Genomic DNA, 18549 nt, shown 5'->3' with positions numbered 1-18549 from the left:
CTATAAAGTACCAAGTAATCTCATCATATATCAACTGAATCTGAAACAATATCTGATAATCTCAAAACAATGCTACTAACCATCAACATAAAACTAACCCTAAAAGAGTTCGACAATGATAGCAACAATGCGAACTAGGGGTAGGCACTACACAAGGAATTATTCTAAAGGGTAATTGGGTACCCTACCTTAGATCAAACAAAGAGCATAAGGAACAAAACAAAGAATGATATTGAAAACTTGACCAAGGCAAAGTGGAATAATCATGGCATGTCAATTGATGGCATCAAGGATGCATTAATTGAATTTTTTGTTTGTGTGAGTGCACACAAGTTCTATCAATCAAGCAAAATGAATAGCATGCTCTATGTTGTAGTTGATTTAGGCTACTTGAAATACTGATGAAGGATCATTCATATGATCTTGCTAAGCTACAACTACACCAACTTATAGAGAACCTAGAAGCAGTGAGAAAAGAAAAGAACACCTCTTTTTAGTTTGGTTCCCTTTTAGTTTGTATATGTGAGATCCCTCCTCACACGTATTTATTAAATATGAATTTCTCTGTCAAATCTGTTGTAGGAGATTTGAATGGATTTGGAGTAATTTTGTAGGTTTTAGATGTCCTAATGAAAATTGAGATCAACAGATACATCCATGCTTTAATACTTAACAATTAGAGAATTACTATGTTGTCTCGACTGTTTAAAACATTAAATTGCACTAACAATAATGCAAGGTGTTTCACTTAATGATGATGTTATTGATTTGTTACCTCAATGATTAGGATTCTATGCATTTAGATAGTTCAATATTCACTATTGGTGATGTTATGATTTAATCTGAATTAATGAATAAGTTATATGTCATATTGATGATGTAATTTCTGATGATTAAATGTGAGTAGAAATGAATTAAATAGTTAAGTAATTGAAGCATTATGTTCTGAGTTTGCTCTGATCCATCATAGCATAGTGATACATTACTATTATTTAGATACTCACGACTCAAGATGTTGAGACATTATCTGATGCTTGAACATGTTTTATTATCTCATGTTGTGTGATGTTACTTTCAGATATTTGATATTCGTCATTTAAGATTTTATGTATATGTATGTTGATGAATTAAGTAAAATGTAGGATTAACACATTGATTTTGGAATCTTTATGATTAAGGATATAAGTAGGATGAAAGAAACCCTAATTAATGTATGTTTCAATTTATGTGAATTTTTGATTCATATATACATATGTACATGTGGTTTTACAGGACTACTAATGTGTGCAATGAGTGTGCAGATATTTTAGCCAAGATAACCGAGGGAGGAACATAACTGATCCCTATGTGCTCATTTTGGAAACTTTGTTGTTCATAATTAAATTTATTATGAGATGTATGTATGTATCTTTCTGTGATTAGTACATGTTAATGTTCACAACTGTGTTCTTATAGTGTCACTTGACACTTGTGAATTTGTTCATGCTTTTCAGTGTGCTATTAGGGTTCGCTATGTAACTTTTGGACCTAAGTCGAATTAGGTTGGTGTCTTTTTCTAATTTGGTTCTTAATTGAGTTTAGACACCCTTAATCCAGATTAGTGCTTAATTTGCATTTTAGAGTTGTTAGTTGGTCCTAATTAATCCTTAGCTTTTATTTGGCTCTCAACCTTTTCCTAAGGCTTTAAAACATGGAATATTTATACCCAAGGGGTATGGGTATGGGTTAGGGGTCTTTTCCAACCCCTAAGCCACTTTTTTTGACTTTTGAGGTCACTCAAAAAGTCTCTTTTTGCCTTTGTGCGAAAATTGACTATGGCTACCATGAGTTGCATCACCTCAACTCCACTTAGTGGTTAACCATAGTATGGGTTGAGTTAGGAACTTCTAGATTAGTAGGTAGGTGGGAGTAGTTATTGTTCTTTTTGGTGGTTGAGTTTGAGGCTTATTTAGAGGCCCTTCTTGGTGTAGTAGAGAGGGTTACCCAATCTCTACATTTAGAGAGGAGTTCTTGAAGGTTGAAGCAAGGAAAGGGAAACTCTACTCAAACTTGTTCATTGCCATTACCTCTTTGTGAAGGTTGGAATTCTCATATTCCTTGTTCAAATTTCATTCTTGTTTCATGCTTATTCAACCTTGTTGTTGTTTCAATGTTTGTATGTTTGTGGGTATGTTGAGAAGCTTTGAAAACCATGTTATTTTTTGATGATTTTCTTTCATGTTTATGTTTGCAATTTTGAAATTTTTCTTGCATGGGTGTTTTGGTATTACTCACCCTTGGAGAGGGCAGAAGTGACCAATTTTGGGAAAGGTCTATTTAGTCAGACTCCAACCAGTGTAGAGTCTCTTCTCAGGATGAGAAGAGGGAGTAAGGGTAGGGTGTTATGGGCCCCTACCTGTTAGCACAAACCTTGTATGATTAGGGTATGTTGAAATGGAAGAACGGAAGTTCTTGGTATATAGCCCTGATTGGGCATCTGTTTGGTGTTGTGCTTGACTTCTCCTAGTCGAAAGAATCCACCTTTCCCTAGTTTTGATTCATTGTGAATCCTAATGTGAAAACCTTGTATGAATATGCATGTTTGATTTGTCTCTTAGTCATGCTTGTTGATACCTGATCAGATTTTGTTCTCTCTATAGTTCTTAGAAATGTGTTGCAAAAATTGATATGGAACCCTTGTTAAGGGCCATGATGGAAATGTATATTGATTGTTGAAATTCAAGTACATTCGGGATCAGAATCCTGTGTAGAAATGTATTTTAAACTTCTGTTGAGGTGGCAATGAAACCGGGTTTTCTTACTGGTTCTTTCCCAGCAGAGCCTTTGAACCAAGTAGTTTAATAGAAAAATGAGATTGAGTAAATATGCTTGCATTGAGTCTTATAGCTTTGTTTTTAGTTTTGCATATGTAATTTAAAAATCAGATGTGATGGTGTTACCTTACTGCATATTTTTTTTTATGATTGGTAATCACATTCGTTTAAATTAAATTAATCAGATAGCATGTTGATATATATACTTAGCTATGCAATTTTAAGTTTAAAATGTTAAGAAAATTTGCATTCGAGTTGTGTTTAAATTTTATAATTATACATGTGTGTGAGGAAGTTAAGCAAATTTATTTGAAAACTTGTTTATTAAATTTAATCCTATTATCACTTTTAAATATTAAAACATAACTTGTTGGTGTTTTTGGGCATGACAGTATATTTTTCTATGTATAGAATTATTTTTCTACCGTTGGAAGGATTTGGTGGGATAGAAATAGGATTTCTATGGAGAAATTGAATGACCTAATAAATAGATTGGGAGATAATTTTGAGGTAGTAATGAACAACTACTTTGAAGAGTTCAAAGGTAAAATGAAGAACAAAATGAGGATTCCAAAGTTAGTTCTAGAAAGATATTATAATGAAATATGTTTCATTATGGACACAAATTTTTTGTATGCATAGGTAGTATTACCAATGGTAGCATGGCTAAGTCCAATGCCCTATGAGATAAATGTGGATGATGTAATGGTAGTAGTTACTGCACTCTTAGTAGAAGAAATTGATGCTAGTGTCAAGTAGTTTGGCTGAAATGTCCCTTTTTTGATTTTATATGATATTTCAAGCCTCTAATCAGATCTTTAAGATCAAACAACCAATCTTTCAAAGATCCACCAATTTCTCAATAAACCCCAAATCGGGTATGCCGAAAATAGTGCCAAAAACTTCACAGCTTCACATATTATTAGTAAATCTGAAAGTGGAAATTTTTACTGAAATTTCAGCAGCATAACAGCCTAAAAAATGACATTTCTAGATCTTTATAGCCTTTACACAATAGTTCACAAATGTAGGACAAAAACTATGCTCATCGGGCTCCCGAAATTAACAAAAAAATGCCCGGAAACACCACAAAACACTAATAATCTATCTCAGAAGTTTAATCACATCCCAATACATATATTCAGCTCTATTTTAACATCTTAAAGTCTGAAATACAGCAGCAACCAAAACTGATATGAAATACTCAATTGAAAACACCAAACTCATACAAAAAAAAACACACCCGAAAACCCACAAATCTGCACTGTTCAGCACAAAGGCAAACTCTATATGAGCATGCACATGGAATGGCTTAAAAATACCATCCTTAGCCTTCCTAGAAACCTAAAAACTCCCATTCTTGGGTCTCCTTCTCCACAGGTTTGGCAGCCTCTGAAGAATAACAAAGAATGAGCAAAAATCAAGTTCTGGAATGAGCCCAGAATGCCTCCAAACCCATTAAAAGAGGGCATAACCCTAACTCACGTCCAAGAGGGGTTAATAAAACATATTTTAATAATAATTTTTATTTATTAGTCCATTCGCTTCCAAAGATTATCCCCTTTTGCTGAAACTTCACCTTTTTGGGCCTGCCTGCCTTAGCAAAGATTATTATTTTTAATTATTTGAAAAGGGGACATGACATTGGCACATACAAGATTGTTATTTCCAAGTTGACTGCTAAATTTGGCACACCAAAGGTGGGAAGGAAAAGGAAAAGAAAGTTTACCAAGGATAGTAAGAAAGAACGTGGAGAAGGGTCTAGAAAACTCTCAAAGGTCAAGGAAGGAAAATGAAAAGAGCTTTTAGTTCTCAAGCCAAGGGCCACCGAGGTCCTATTGAATTTGAAGATGAATATAAGTAGGAAATGGCCAAGATGACAGAGGAGATTTAACAACTTGTTAGTGTGTATGAGCAAAAATAAATTATCACAATTGAAGAGGACACTGACACCTCTCCACCTAATCCAAACATACTAATAAAAGAAGATATTGAAGGTCTGATGAAGAACTCAAGAATACTCTCTACTAACCAAATTTTGTTATAGATAGTTCAATATCCAAATATTTACATCAAAAAGACTGATTATGTTACTATCACATCAATTATAAAGGATATAAGTTCTGAGAAAGTTATTAAGGCATTGTTTGTATATATGCCACCAATGACTTGTATGAAAATTTTGAAAAAGGTTGCAAATTTTGAGAAATATTGTTTAATTGAATCAGTACAAGATAAAATAAAATAGAAAGATCAAGATGCTACTCAAATTCTCATTCAGCTACTGAGTGCAAAGTCTATAGAACCAACAAATGTGACACCTACACAATAGGTGATTTCTACACCACTACAATAACCAAAGTTGAGATCAAGTGAAAAGGAGAAGTAATTAAAACTATTACTACCAAGTAATACACCTTCCAGATCTTAGGATGTGACTCATGTAGACAAGGAAGATGACAAGTTAGTGAACCTTGATGAGGTAATTACATTACCTAAGTATGATTTCAATAATATTACACTATAGAAAATGCAATTATTGGAAATCTTGTTGAGATATGAGGAAAATTAAGAAAAACTAAGAAAGGAGCAGAAGAGATGATAGGTGCTTCATACTATCAAATATATTTTTGCAGATGCATTTGGAATCAGAAATGTGAATAATCCACATATAGTTTTGGATCAGCTAGTGTATGTAGTTGAAAAAATTTATCTATAGATGATATAGAGACAAAAGAGAAGTTATTACAATGGTCTAAGAGAAGAATGGATCATAAAGCATTATAGAAAGTCTCACAGGAACTTAGATAGATACAAGATGGTCTTTATATATCTATTACATAGTTGGAAACAATTTTGAAGACTATTAATTCTTTATATTTGAAATTGCATGATATATATTTCTTTACAACAAATACTACATGCTCATTAGAGGTATTACATGTAGATATTAGGTGAAATGATATTACATTGGGCAAGAACAAAAGTTCAAGCTCATCTTCTTATATAATGAACTGAAATTCAATCAAAAGAGGTTAGCTAAGCTCACGGCTAGAGATACAGAGACAAGGCACAAGTTGGAATTGATTAAACTTTATTTTATTACCACATATATAGAGATAATTAAGAAGATGATCGCTGTTGTTAGAGATATTTTGAGGAAAGAGACATATTTTACACACATTGCAAGATTCACTATTCTAGTTGTAGAGCTAGAAATTTAGTTTTAGATTTTGGAGCAAGTACAGTACAGATGGAATAAAGGCTATGCCAATATTATGGCACGTCATCAAAAATTCTTTGATAAGTATTAGTTGGCCCCAATATCCCCAAGTTCCACCAATGAAAAAAAGGGAAGTAAGTATAAAAATAGGGAATGAAATAATGAGATAGAGGGAGATAAGAAATTAAAAAGAAGAATAAGGTAATGAACCTGAATAGATGTGCCAATCCAAGAGAAGATATCCAATTCTACAACATCAAATTTTGGTCATAGGGGAGAATACATTTTTGAACGAAATGATTTTATGACAAAGTGTTTTTGCCACTAATGTCAAAAGGGGAGATTGTTGATCTCTAAGCCTATGTTTTCTATTAGTGTCCAAACACTTAGTCATTTACAAGGCAAGATACAAGGTCATCATTGCAACTAAGTTATCTAGTAAAGGCTGACCATATAATGCTTATACCAAGTGAGATAGTGATTGTTGAGCATTCACTAGAGACTAAGTAGATATATGAGCCAAGCAATATAGTATGAGACAAGTAATACAATAAAGACTAAGCATATTTATAACTTATCAAGAGAAAAGGAAAAAATTATATAGAAGTTGAGTAATAGCATGAAGGTTTATGCATGACTGAGCATCAGAGCATTCAAGTGTCGAGTAGTTTAGTTTTGATATAAGAGTTTGTAATGACACAAACTCATATGTATACCATTTTGGCTAAATTTTCTATAACATTTAATATTTGAAGAACTAGCTAAGATGTTAATTAGACATCATTGTAGAAGGTAATGATCCTTGGGTGAGCAATTCAACCAATCAAAAAAATGGATGTAAATGGCAAGAGATGGTGAGGTGTAAACTATTAATCAAGATCTAAAACCTTCATATAATGTCTTTTTAAGAAGGATTATAACCATAGAATCATGAGGAAGAGAAAGAGAGAGATTGAGGGCATATGAAGAAGGAATAAGAGTTAAGGAAAAGTATCCTCATGTGCATGTGAATGAGAAAAGGAGAAGTCTGAGAGTAGAGAAGATAAAGAGAAATAAAAGAAGTGAAGGAATGAACAGAATTATCAATTTAGGAGAATTAGATCAGTGATATAGCAAACAGGAGAGCCAAAATCAACTTGTATAGCATTCCTATGGTTACGTACTAAATAAGATATTGTTAATTGGAATGGGGTAAATTTCTCAACAGAGTGGTCCTAAAAGGGCTATGTAAATCTCCTAATAGAGTCCTTACTTCATTGTGAGTGTAAAATCCTTTAACAACGTGAGACTTAATAGTCTCTTAATCTTTTAACAAGGAAGACCCATTATAGGGCAGATCATAATTTATGATCAAACATTGTAATCCTAACAGGTTAAATTTATTATTGCAACAATAAAGATTTGTGGGATTTATCCCCACCCCAATTTTACCTTCATCTTGAAGTGTTTCTTGATAACCAATTCATTGTGTTATGTGTTGAATTTTTTATGGATGTGAGGTATTTAATTTATATTTCAACCATTCAATTTTCATGGTAGATATATGAGATGATTTAGGTATTTATGAATGAAATTGGTTTTGAAGTCAAAAGTTTGAGATCTTGATTCACCCCCTCTCAGTATCTCGTTTCCCATATACTTATTCCAACACCTACTTTTCTTCATTCGGTAATCATCTATAGATTACATTATATTTGATAGCTTGTCTTACTATCTTATGATATTTAGAGTAGGCTATCCTATGATGTTTTCCTTAATCTATCTTTCTTTGATGTCACATTCTATTTCTTGTTTATAAGGGATCATTTGTGCGTAACTATTGATTTTTTCCTACATCTTTATATCTCACAAGATGCTATGGCCTAATTTTAAAATAGTTTTTTTTTTCTTGTCTCTTCTTGGGGGGAAGGCCTTTTTGTATATTCTCTATTTATCTAGGTATTGTCTTTCCTTAGTATAGTGACATTTGTTTATTATGTGACATTCTTTTTTTATAAGGAATTACATCTTGATCATGACTTTCTCTTTTTACATAAGAGGTGTGTGTCCTTTATCATCACCTCTTCTTTATTTGCAACACAATGTTCATTATAAATACTCTACCTTAATATGTTCCCTAAATCTTTTCATTCCTTCTTCCAAGGATTCCTATTTTTACCTACATAGGGGGCTAAATAGGTCCATCCTCATTCTTCTTGGAATTTTATCTTTCTTCATGACACTCCACTTGAAGGTAGATCTTTTTATGCAAGATCTCTTCCTTTGAAGGGTCTCTTCTAATATGTGACATTACCTTTCATAATTTATCTATTTCCTTAGCTCATAGTAGTTCATGTTCTTTGCTAAGTTTATTGAATACATTTTTGATAGAAGTAGTTATCCTTGATTATCTTCCTTACAATGCCTATGGCTACATAGTCATCCTAGGGAGCGGGGCATATATACACCCTCTTTATACATAGTTTTTTCATGAAGTATAAAAATGAATTATGAGTATGGCTTGGAGTACTTTATCCTTGGCTACTTAGTATGATTTATATGTCACTCTCAAATATATGCATTATCACTTCATTTCTATTTTTCATACACAAGAACATATGTTAAAAGTCATACATATGGGTAACACACTAACATTTGCTAAATTCTCTATGGGTATAAGTGAAACTTCTCCATCCCAAGGACACACATCTTTTTTATTTTTATTTTTTGATAAATCAATCCTAATGTAATGCACACACATTTATAGTCCATGGTGATAGCAAGAAATTGATCCATAGGTGGACACATACACACATACATAACATGCATAAGCTACTAATGGGCACACAAGATTGACTACTAGGAACACAAACCCACTAGATAATTTGATTCTAGTTTTTGTTTTTGTTTTTGGGATTGAATATTTGGAACATAAATCTATTAGAGTATTGAAAACTTCCTCATTTTGATTCATGCTAAGTAATACAAACCTTACTAAATTACTCCCTCTCTCTTCATGCTTTCATGTTGGTAGACAAAACCATGAGGGACGTAGTCCTTTGTGCTGCTCTTGCCTTTCCTATATGGTATCTTATATTTTGTACTATACTTCCAAATATGATATTAGTGAGTGAGACATTGTATTAGCCAAGGTATCCTTTACTTATTGATTTGGGCTTTAGTACTAACGCTTTTTTTATGCCTTTTTGTATTTTTTTTTTCCTTTTCTTTTCTTTTCCTTTCTTTTTCCTTTTTTGTGCTCTTATGCATGGGAATGGAGTTGGGATTCTAGGTTTGGGGGATTATGTCCTTAAGCTTAGTGATTCTCTACCCTGATGTGACATGGTCTCTCTTCTCTTCCTTTGTCTAATAAGATTATGACTTGCCTCATATTTCAGCTAAAGTGGGAGCTCAATGTACCATCTTAAAAATGATCCACTTCATTTAGAGACCTTTTAACCCTCCTTAGCATAGTTTTAGTCTCTTTCTTGTATTCCTTTTACATTTCACTCTCATTTATCATCTTTTTATTTTTTACATGGTCTCTTAGGTTCACCTTGATACCCTTTTCACCATATCTCCTAATCATTTCACTATCTCTCAACCTCATTTGCACAACATTCTAGAGCTTTTTGTGGCCTCTTTGACCTATCTTCTTGGACCAAGTCAACCTAGACTAGGTCCACCTAGACTAAGTTGACCTGAACTATGTCAAAGTAGACTAGGTCAACTTAGGTTGAACCAACTTGACCTTGCTAGGGACTAGGTCGACCCAAGTTGACCTAGTTCTCATTGATCATAGAGTTTGGCACCCAAAAGTTCCGAGTTTGTCAACTAATTTATTGACTTCTCCAGTCATCTTGATTTTTTTTCCCATCTAAAAACTAGTATAAAAGCAAGCTTGGGGGCTTCATTTTCATATCTCATTTTCAAGTTATCTCCTCTTAAGAAAGCAACTAGTGAGTGTTCAAGGCATTCTTTAAGGAAGAATCTTCAAGTATTCAAGTCTAAGTATCTTCTTGCATTAAAATTATTCCTTTAAGGTGGTAGTGGATTTTGGCTCTAAGAAGAAGATCCCTCATTCCAATCCATTCAACCTCTTCCATTAATCTTCCATGGCATATCACATACATTTCTATACATGAGGTTTTAGGTTCTTTGGTTTCCTTCTAGTTTCTTTGAGTCAAGGCTATTACACTTACATACTAAATAACATATCAAAGATGATTTCATTTATGAAGGTAATTATATCTTTAACTTCAGATCAATCAGATACAATATGTGAATGCATTTCATTTACATAATTTATATTTATAAATTATGACTAATTTCTTATCGTAGTGCTTAGCCAAGGATGACCCTCATCTAATCCCAACCCCTAAAACTTTCTTTTCTATGGTGATTGGCAACTTGGGAGTGAAAAGAATTGTAGATCTAGAACCTATGGTTTGTAATCTTTCTAGAGCTATTAGTTTAAGAGTTACAAACTATGTCAACCTGGTTGTAGGACATCCTTCCTTGTTAACCTAGTCCTTTAGTCTCAAATTTTAGGGAGATTTCAAGGTTTTTTTCCTTTCATCATTTCATTCCAAGATTCGTAGATAGAAGTTTAGAAAAGATTTAGATCTGAAAGTTATTGAGTGAAAACACATACGCATTTCAAAGGGACTCTTTTACATTTTATTTCATTTGATATCTTTACCCTAGATTTTCATCTTAATTGGGCTAATTATCTTTAGATAAAATTTAGATTTATATTATTTAAGAAATTAGTTCAATTCCACATTGACATTATCCCATCAATGGCTTAAGAGAGTGTATTTCTTGGTATTGCATTCTTTTTTACAATCCAAATTTAGTATTAGCACCCTTCTTCCTTTTTGTTCTAGCTATTCTAATTCACATCATAAGTACTATCATACTTGGAAAGTCCACTCTTTCCATCACACACACACATATTTGAATGACTTAGTTCCCCATAAAGTGGAGGCTTACATCCTATTAAAGAGCTTCCATTTTACCACTAAATAGGTACCAAAGTACATTGTAAACTTTAAATCTCATAGTTGTCATTATGAATCTAATATCATGTTGATTTAGACTTTTATTCAAATAATCTTAGGAGGGTATGTGAAGGATTGTGGCATTCCAGAAAGTGGCAATTTAAAAATTATGTAGTTCTGAAATGCCTCAAAGCATTTCAAAATCTATTCCAACTTTTCCCCACCCATCTTGATACTAAATGAAAAAAATTAATACCTTTATAAGGCATACTATATCTTTTGATACCAACACTATATGGTCAACTTTAAAAATGTCTCAAAAATGTGTTTTTGGCCTATTCTTGTCTATTTTTTAGTTCAAACATGTAGCTAACAATTTTTTTCCACCAAAATTTGATGAAATGAACTTTTTTCTCTTAAGAATGTTCTTTTCTTTTCATAAATGTAAAGTTTGTCAAGTTACAAGTTCAGTAAGTAATTATTACTTATTTTCTAATGGAGTCACATATAAAGTGTTGATTGACACACTACTTGACAAACATCTATAACTTTCAAATGGTACAACATTTTTGATATCCAAAAGATGTATCACATTCTATGTTTCTTCTACTCTAAGTAAAATAAAATAAAAATTAAATTTTGCAAATTTTTGAATTAGTTAAGGTCGTTAGACATGAGCTTTTTTTATTCTAAAAATACTAAAGTAGAAAATTAATAATTAACTATTTATTTAGAATAAAAATACCAAACAATATGTGTCACATCTAGACATGAGTGTACTTCTTATATCTAGAATATTATTAAAAAATATTATCATTTTATTTTGATTAAGGTGGTCAGACATACATCTACTTCTTATTTTTGTCCTGAAATATTTGTAGTATTGTATTCAAATTTGAAATTTTGACCAATCAATTTTATTTTATTTCAAATAAGGCATAGTATTTTAGAAACTAAATTCAATTTCTTAGAGATTATTTTTTTCTCAATTTTTTGATATAAAGTTTATAACAAGTAGAAAATTGCACATCAAGTTGACATAACCCTATTTTGTTGTTTTTTATTGCCACTTAAGAGCATAATTTGGTTGACCATGATCCTGTACATACCTAGGAGGTGATGTGTGATTCAGAAAATTAAAATTAGTTCCATACATACCTCTTTACTTAGTTTGAGGTGGGGAAATCAATGAATCGATTGGAATGAGTGATCACAACTTCACCATTTGAACTCTTCTCTCCTTCATTTTTTTTCCATGTCTAATTCATTTGGCTTCTCACCTCCTTAGTATTGACCTTTTCCTTTCCATTCCTTTTTTTTCAACATTAGGTGTTGATGCTTGGTTAACATAGTGTTTGCTTAGGTGACCAACCTTATAACAATTGAAGCATACTACTCCAAAAAAAATCTTCTTTCCATATCTTCCTCTAAGATGTATCCTAGCATAGTTTATTGCAATGTGTCCATACTTTGCACAAAAAATGACAATTCACCTAAATATTATAATCCCAAATATAGTATTACCTTGCCTAGGTGCTTTTCCATGGTCTTTACATGTCCAATCATTCTTTTCTTTATATTTGCAATCTTGAGCCTTATGACCATGTATTTATAACATGTGTGATAATATCATTCAAATTTAAATGAAGCTTGTATATTATTGACCTTTTATCTACATTCATGTTCTTGGTGTCCATGCTTATTACAATTAAAACAATCACCATTGAGTTTAAGCTTAAGATTTAACTTACCAATTTTACTCCTACAAATGTTTTCTTTATGGCTTGGTTTTTCACAATGGCAACATGTAGGTTTCTTGTACTTGGCATTCCTTTTTTCTCCTTTCTTTGATGACTCAACTTATTCAACTCTAGATAAGAAATCGGCATAGCCTAATCTAGAAGTGTCATGAAGTCTCCTAGGTGCATTCATATGTTCATTTAGTAATCTCATAGCCTCTTTAGGTTTCTTTAATCTTTCAATGAAATAATTTTTCATTTTTCAACTCATTCTTAAATCTACCATTATAAAATTTTAGATTTGCAATCTCATGATATGAAGTTAGTAACTAATTGATCCTTTCAACAAGTCTTGTATTTGTATGTCTTTTAACTCCATTTTCCATTGCTTTGTCTTCTTCATATTTTTCTTTATTTATTCATCCTTTTTCCTTTATTTAGTAAATTTACATATATTACTTATTGTATAGCATGTTCTCTTTTTAGTGATCTAATTTATTCATTCATAATGTTCTTCTTCTCCAATGGATCTAATATTGTTGCATTGGATTTACTAGTTCTATGTTCATAAAATGATTCTTCAATATTTTCTACTTTGTATTGTATTTTTTTTTTTTGAAATACCATTTCTTTCTTTCTCTTCAAGGATTTCCTAAATGTCTCCTTTTAAGTCTTAAATTTTTCAAATGCATGATGAACATCAAGCTAATTATTTTTAATGAATGTTCCTAGTTTTTAGGCTTCCATCTCTAAGATCTTTTACTCTCAAGTGGTTATAATTTTTCCAAGAGTACACTACTTTGATATTAATTAATCTTGGTAATATAATAGGGAAAGTAAAATACTGAAAGGAAGGGAGGTGAATTAGGATCTATAAAACTTTACTATTTTAAACATGAAGCATATTTGATATCTCCATCACAAACCCTCTTTAAAACCTTAACCTTATATCAAAAAAATTATGCACTTCAATATAATATCAGATCTAACATCTAATTAAATGAATAAAACTCACAAACACATATGAAACTTGACACAAAGATTTGGTTATGTAGAAATCCTCCAAGGTGAAGGTAAAACTACAAGGGGGGTGACACTGAAAAAATCTTTAGTACTACATCAATAAAGTGTGCTTATTAAGACTACAATGTTTGATTAATTTTGATGATCTACCTTGTTAGGGATCTTTCCTATTAAAGACTTACAAGATTTTAAGTTTTGCCTTGATTAAATTATTTTACATTACAACTAAGTGAGTATATTGTTAGGAGAATTACAAAAGCTTATTAGAACCACTTTATTTAGAGATTTAACATTGAAAAACCTATTAGAATGTATTAGTACCTAATCCTTTGGTATCCACTTCAGTCTTGATAGCATATCTCCTCTCTCCAATGTAATATCACCTTTCTATGATTTATCTTCAATAACTCTTCTTTGAACTATTCAATGTACTCCTTGATCATTCTTCTTAATTTATCTTCAACTTTGTATGCATCCAAACTCTCAATCACATACACACAAATTAGGTCTAAAATCTCCTTAAATAGCTATTTGGAAAATCTTCTAGATCACAATCAAGTCATTTTACATTGTGTGCATATAGTAATGTAGATTAGGCAAGCACTATGGATGGTAGAAAGAGCACCAGTGATGGAGCATTTTTTCTTAGAGGAAGATTATTTTCTTGGGTAAGCAAGATACAAGACCTTATCTTATAGAGATCAATAAAAGAAAAATATGTAGCAGCAACAAATAATTGTAATACAATTATTTGGATGAAGTATATGCTTAAGGACATGGGAATAGATTATTTGAGACCTATTATCATACATTATGATCTAACACAAGTACAATAAGTATGTCTAATAATCTTTTATTTCATTCTAAGACTAAGAATATATCCATTAAGAATCATGGTTTGAGAGAGAAGTTGCAGAGAAATAAATTAGATTAGAGTATGTAAGTACAAAAGAGAAGATTGAAAAAATTCTTTACAAAGCCTTTAGCTAAATATAAATTTGAGTATTTGGGAGGTATTCTCGGGGTTATGAACATGTCCACTTCTTAGTAGATGATGTAGAAAGTGCATCAGTCTAGTGGTTTAGATCTCTATTGATTATTTGTACCAAATGTTGATGGTTCCTATATAGAGGAGTATCTGTAATATGAAGAGTCATCAAAAAATCTTAGTAGTTGGTATAGAATAGTGTCTTTGGACACTTGAGCTAGTTGAAGAGCTAGAGGAGATAATTGACATAATGAAGCCTTTTTCTTTAGTGTTAATGGGGGATAATTGTAGATGAAAAATATCTTCTAAAAATATGTGGATGATGAATGCACAGGGGATAATTTTTCATGGATAGATTGATGTCAATAGGAAGAAACATATTGAGTTATTTCAATGGGGGGGAGAAGTTTGAAAAGAATGATGAAGCATATACAATATAGTATTCTTGTGAGTTTCAAATTTGATTGATGAAGATGATTTGAATAGAAGAGAGAAGCAACAATAGCAAAGTTTGATTTGGTATTCTTGAAACTTTGATGCTTTTTGTCTATGTTGTCATCAATGCCAAAGGGGAAGATTGTTAGAATGAATGATGATGGCATTCCTTTGGGAAGGTATCCTTAGCATTGGAGAGATTGTTAGCATGATTGACATGTTACATTGATGACTATGTTTTTCATTAATGTCAACATAGTATTATTTTTGTATAGACAAGTCAAGTACTAGACAGAGAATGAGATTGTATAGAATATGTATTAATGATAAGGTCAAGCACAATTGAGAACATATTCCACATTATGTTCTGATGAAGTAGACAAGTGCACATACATAGAGTCAAATGCTAATACAAAAACAACAATATATGACTAAATAATATACTAAAAATTATAGATATATAACTAATTTTAATCATGTGACCCATGGTAGTTTATTTCCAATCACTTATCTCACAACCAAATCTATGACTAAACTCTTTAAATCATTGATCTGGTCATTAATTTGATTTTTATATTATTAATATCTGGTAGTTTATTTGGTAATATATTTGGTATTATATTTACTAGTATATTTGATCATTGATTTGGTTGTTCATTGTTACTATCCATTCATTTATTTAGTAGTTAATTTGTTGTTTATTAGTGATTTTATTAATTAGTAGTAAATATAGTTATGAAATATATAATTCATTCAATAGCATAAATTTATGATATTAGACTTGAACTAAAATATAAAAGCATATGAAAATAGTGCACATGAGTAAGCTATGACACACTAAAAGTAAAAGATTGATTCATCATCATGATAAAGAAAGGTAATCTTAATAATAAAACAATTATACAAAAAATATAAATTATAATATGTAAAATTTTTCTAAAGAGTATGTAAATATAATAAAAAAGGGCAAAATTATCTAAGAGTTTCCAAGTCTTTCAAGTACCCCTTGATAATTAAAATCTTTAAATGAAACATACAATATATCACAATAGAAAATATTGAGCCAAAATGTTAATCAAATAGAGCATTATAAACAAATTGATCAACTATGTAATTTTATGCAAACACTTCAATGGTCACCGTGTGAAGGTTCTCTCTTTCTCTTTGAGATGAAGAGCTTCATCTATTTTGTCTTGATAGTGAAACAATACTTGTGATCTTTTTAATGTTTATATTGGCATCTCTATTTCTATTCAAGTTGGCTCCGTGTAAAATAGATAGAGAATAAATCCACCCAATACCTCTAGGATCACAATCATATGGATCCAAAACCGTAAATTCATCCCATTCTTCAAGTTTATCAATACATTTCTACAAAATAAAAAGAAATTACACATTAGATTACATAGGTAATCAATAGAAAAAAATATAATACAACATTAATGTAGTAGCTATGATAAAGATTCATTTTTCATTGCTAAAGCTAAAATATTCTTGTTAAAATTTAAGAAAACTCACAAGATTCTAAAATAGTTAATAATATTATTGATTTACATATACTTGTCTCAACTTAGAAAATTTGAAATATTAATTCCTTGGTTAGAAAAATACCAAAAAAAGCTTGGTTCTATCTTCAATGTGAATATGAGTAAGTTAGCAAAGAAAGATAATAGTTTGCAAGGAAGCAAAGATCTATATGAATAGACACCTTACTTAAATTGTTAAAAAGAACTAGTATATTTTGACAAATATTTGACTATATGACTAAAAAAATTAGTCACACCACTAAAATTTTTAGTCACGTGACAAAAACTGATCAAATTTTACTATTTCTATATAATTTATAGCTATAGGTGACTAAATAAGGCACTAATTATCCATCAGGGAAGGAACTATAATTTGTAATAAATTTCTTGGAAAATCAACTTGTGGTCTTCTTGGCTATAGAAGTAGATTTATAGGATTAGGAAAAGCATAATAAAGTTTGATCAAAGGAAAATACAAAGATCAACTATGTGAGCCAGAGTTGTTAACCTCATTGATTGTAATATGAATGTATATGGATGGAACTATGTAGGCCTTATGCCTCACATGTTTAATGAAAGATTATCTATCGTTTTCACATTGAATCCTCTATAATTTCTTTTGGTGTCTACTATTTAGTGGCTTCCATGTGTAAATCTACAAAAGGGTAGCTAAGACTTGCATTGTTCCACCCTCATTCCTTGTGTCATAATAAATTTCTCTTAAAGACATATGTGAGATATTTAAAGTATAAATAAAACATTAAGCTAAATAAGGATAATCAAATTGAGGGGTGCACTATGTCTAGATTACCTATTCAAGTATTATACCAATAATTACAATTACCATGGTAACATATGAAAAATACTTCAATTTTTTACCTTATAATACTAATGGAGCATTTGAATATTTTATGTTCCTAAGGTATGAAGTGGCCTTTAAAATTCTCAAGTGTTAAACTTTATTTACAAGGACTTAATACTATTATTATTTATACCTTTGAATTTAATTTTAGAGAATAATAAGGCTCCTAAACATGGTAGAGTTTAGCTTAAAATTAATTTATATTTTATTTTTGTTTGTTGAGATAATTGTTAGGTTATTTAGATGACCCTTAAGCTGATGATGGGTCATTTGTCCTATACCTAATTTAATGTATAGAATCGTAGATACCCTTGATAGTACTTTTAGTTATGTGTTTCCTAAGGTTTTGGGTCAACCTTATTCTAATTAATGAATACATTATTTGTTTAATAAATTTATAAAATGTGATATGGAACCTAAACAATTTCATGTTGAAACTAGGTTGGCCCTGAAGCTTATCAAGGTTGTAACCTTAGTTGTAAAACTGGACATTCATCATTCATTTATCTTTAAAAAAAATTGGTGTCATTTTTTGCTCTAAATTTTTGGTGTGACAAATATTCTAAAAATTTACAAACATCCTAAAGAATTTTTTCTATATCCAATGAAATAAAAACTCTTTGAGTCATATAACTTTCATACCATAAAATCCTAACTAATGAAACATTTAATTTTATCACTATTAGCATCCATTGATATATGGTCAAAATTGCAAATATATATATGGTGGATATTGAAAACCAAATTTACAACTTTGAAGGAATTCATATAAAAAATTGTTCAAAGTACATAAATAGAAAGTATCCAATAGAAACATTAGAAGTACAAGTTTTTACATATCAAAGAAGACTTACATCAATAAAGAACTTTTATTGAAGGATTAACATTTTGAAATCAATGAAAAAAGCATATTAAATACACAAACTATACTCCTCATATCACCAAAAACATAATTTAT

The sequence above is a fragment of the Cupressus sempervirens genome, chromosome 9 (genome assembly GCF_028749045.1).
Source record: "Cupressus sempervirens isolate cs-2001-9-10 chromosome 9, ASM2874904v1, whole genome shotgun sequence".
Taxonomy (NCBI): domain Eukaryota; kingdom Viridiplantae; phylum Streptophyta; class Pinopsida; order Cupressales; family Cupressaceae; genus Cupressus; species Cupressus sempervirens.
The sequence above is the reverse complement of the archived record's forward strand: the minus strand, read 5'-3'. Positions refer to the sequence as shown.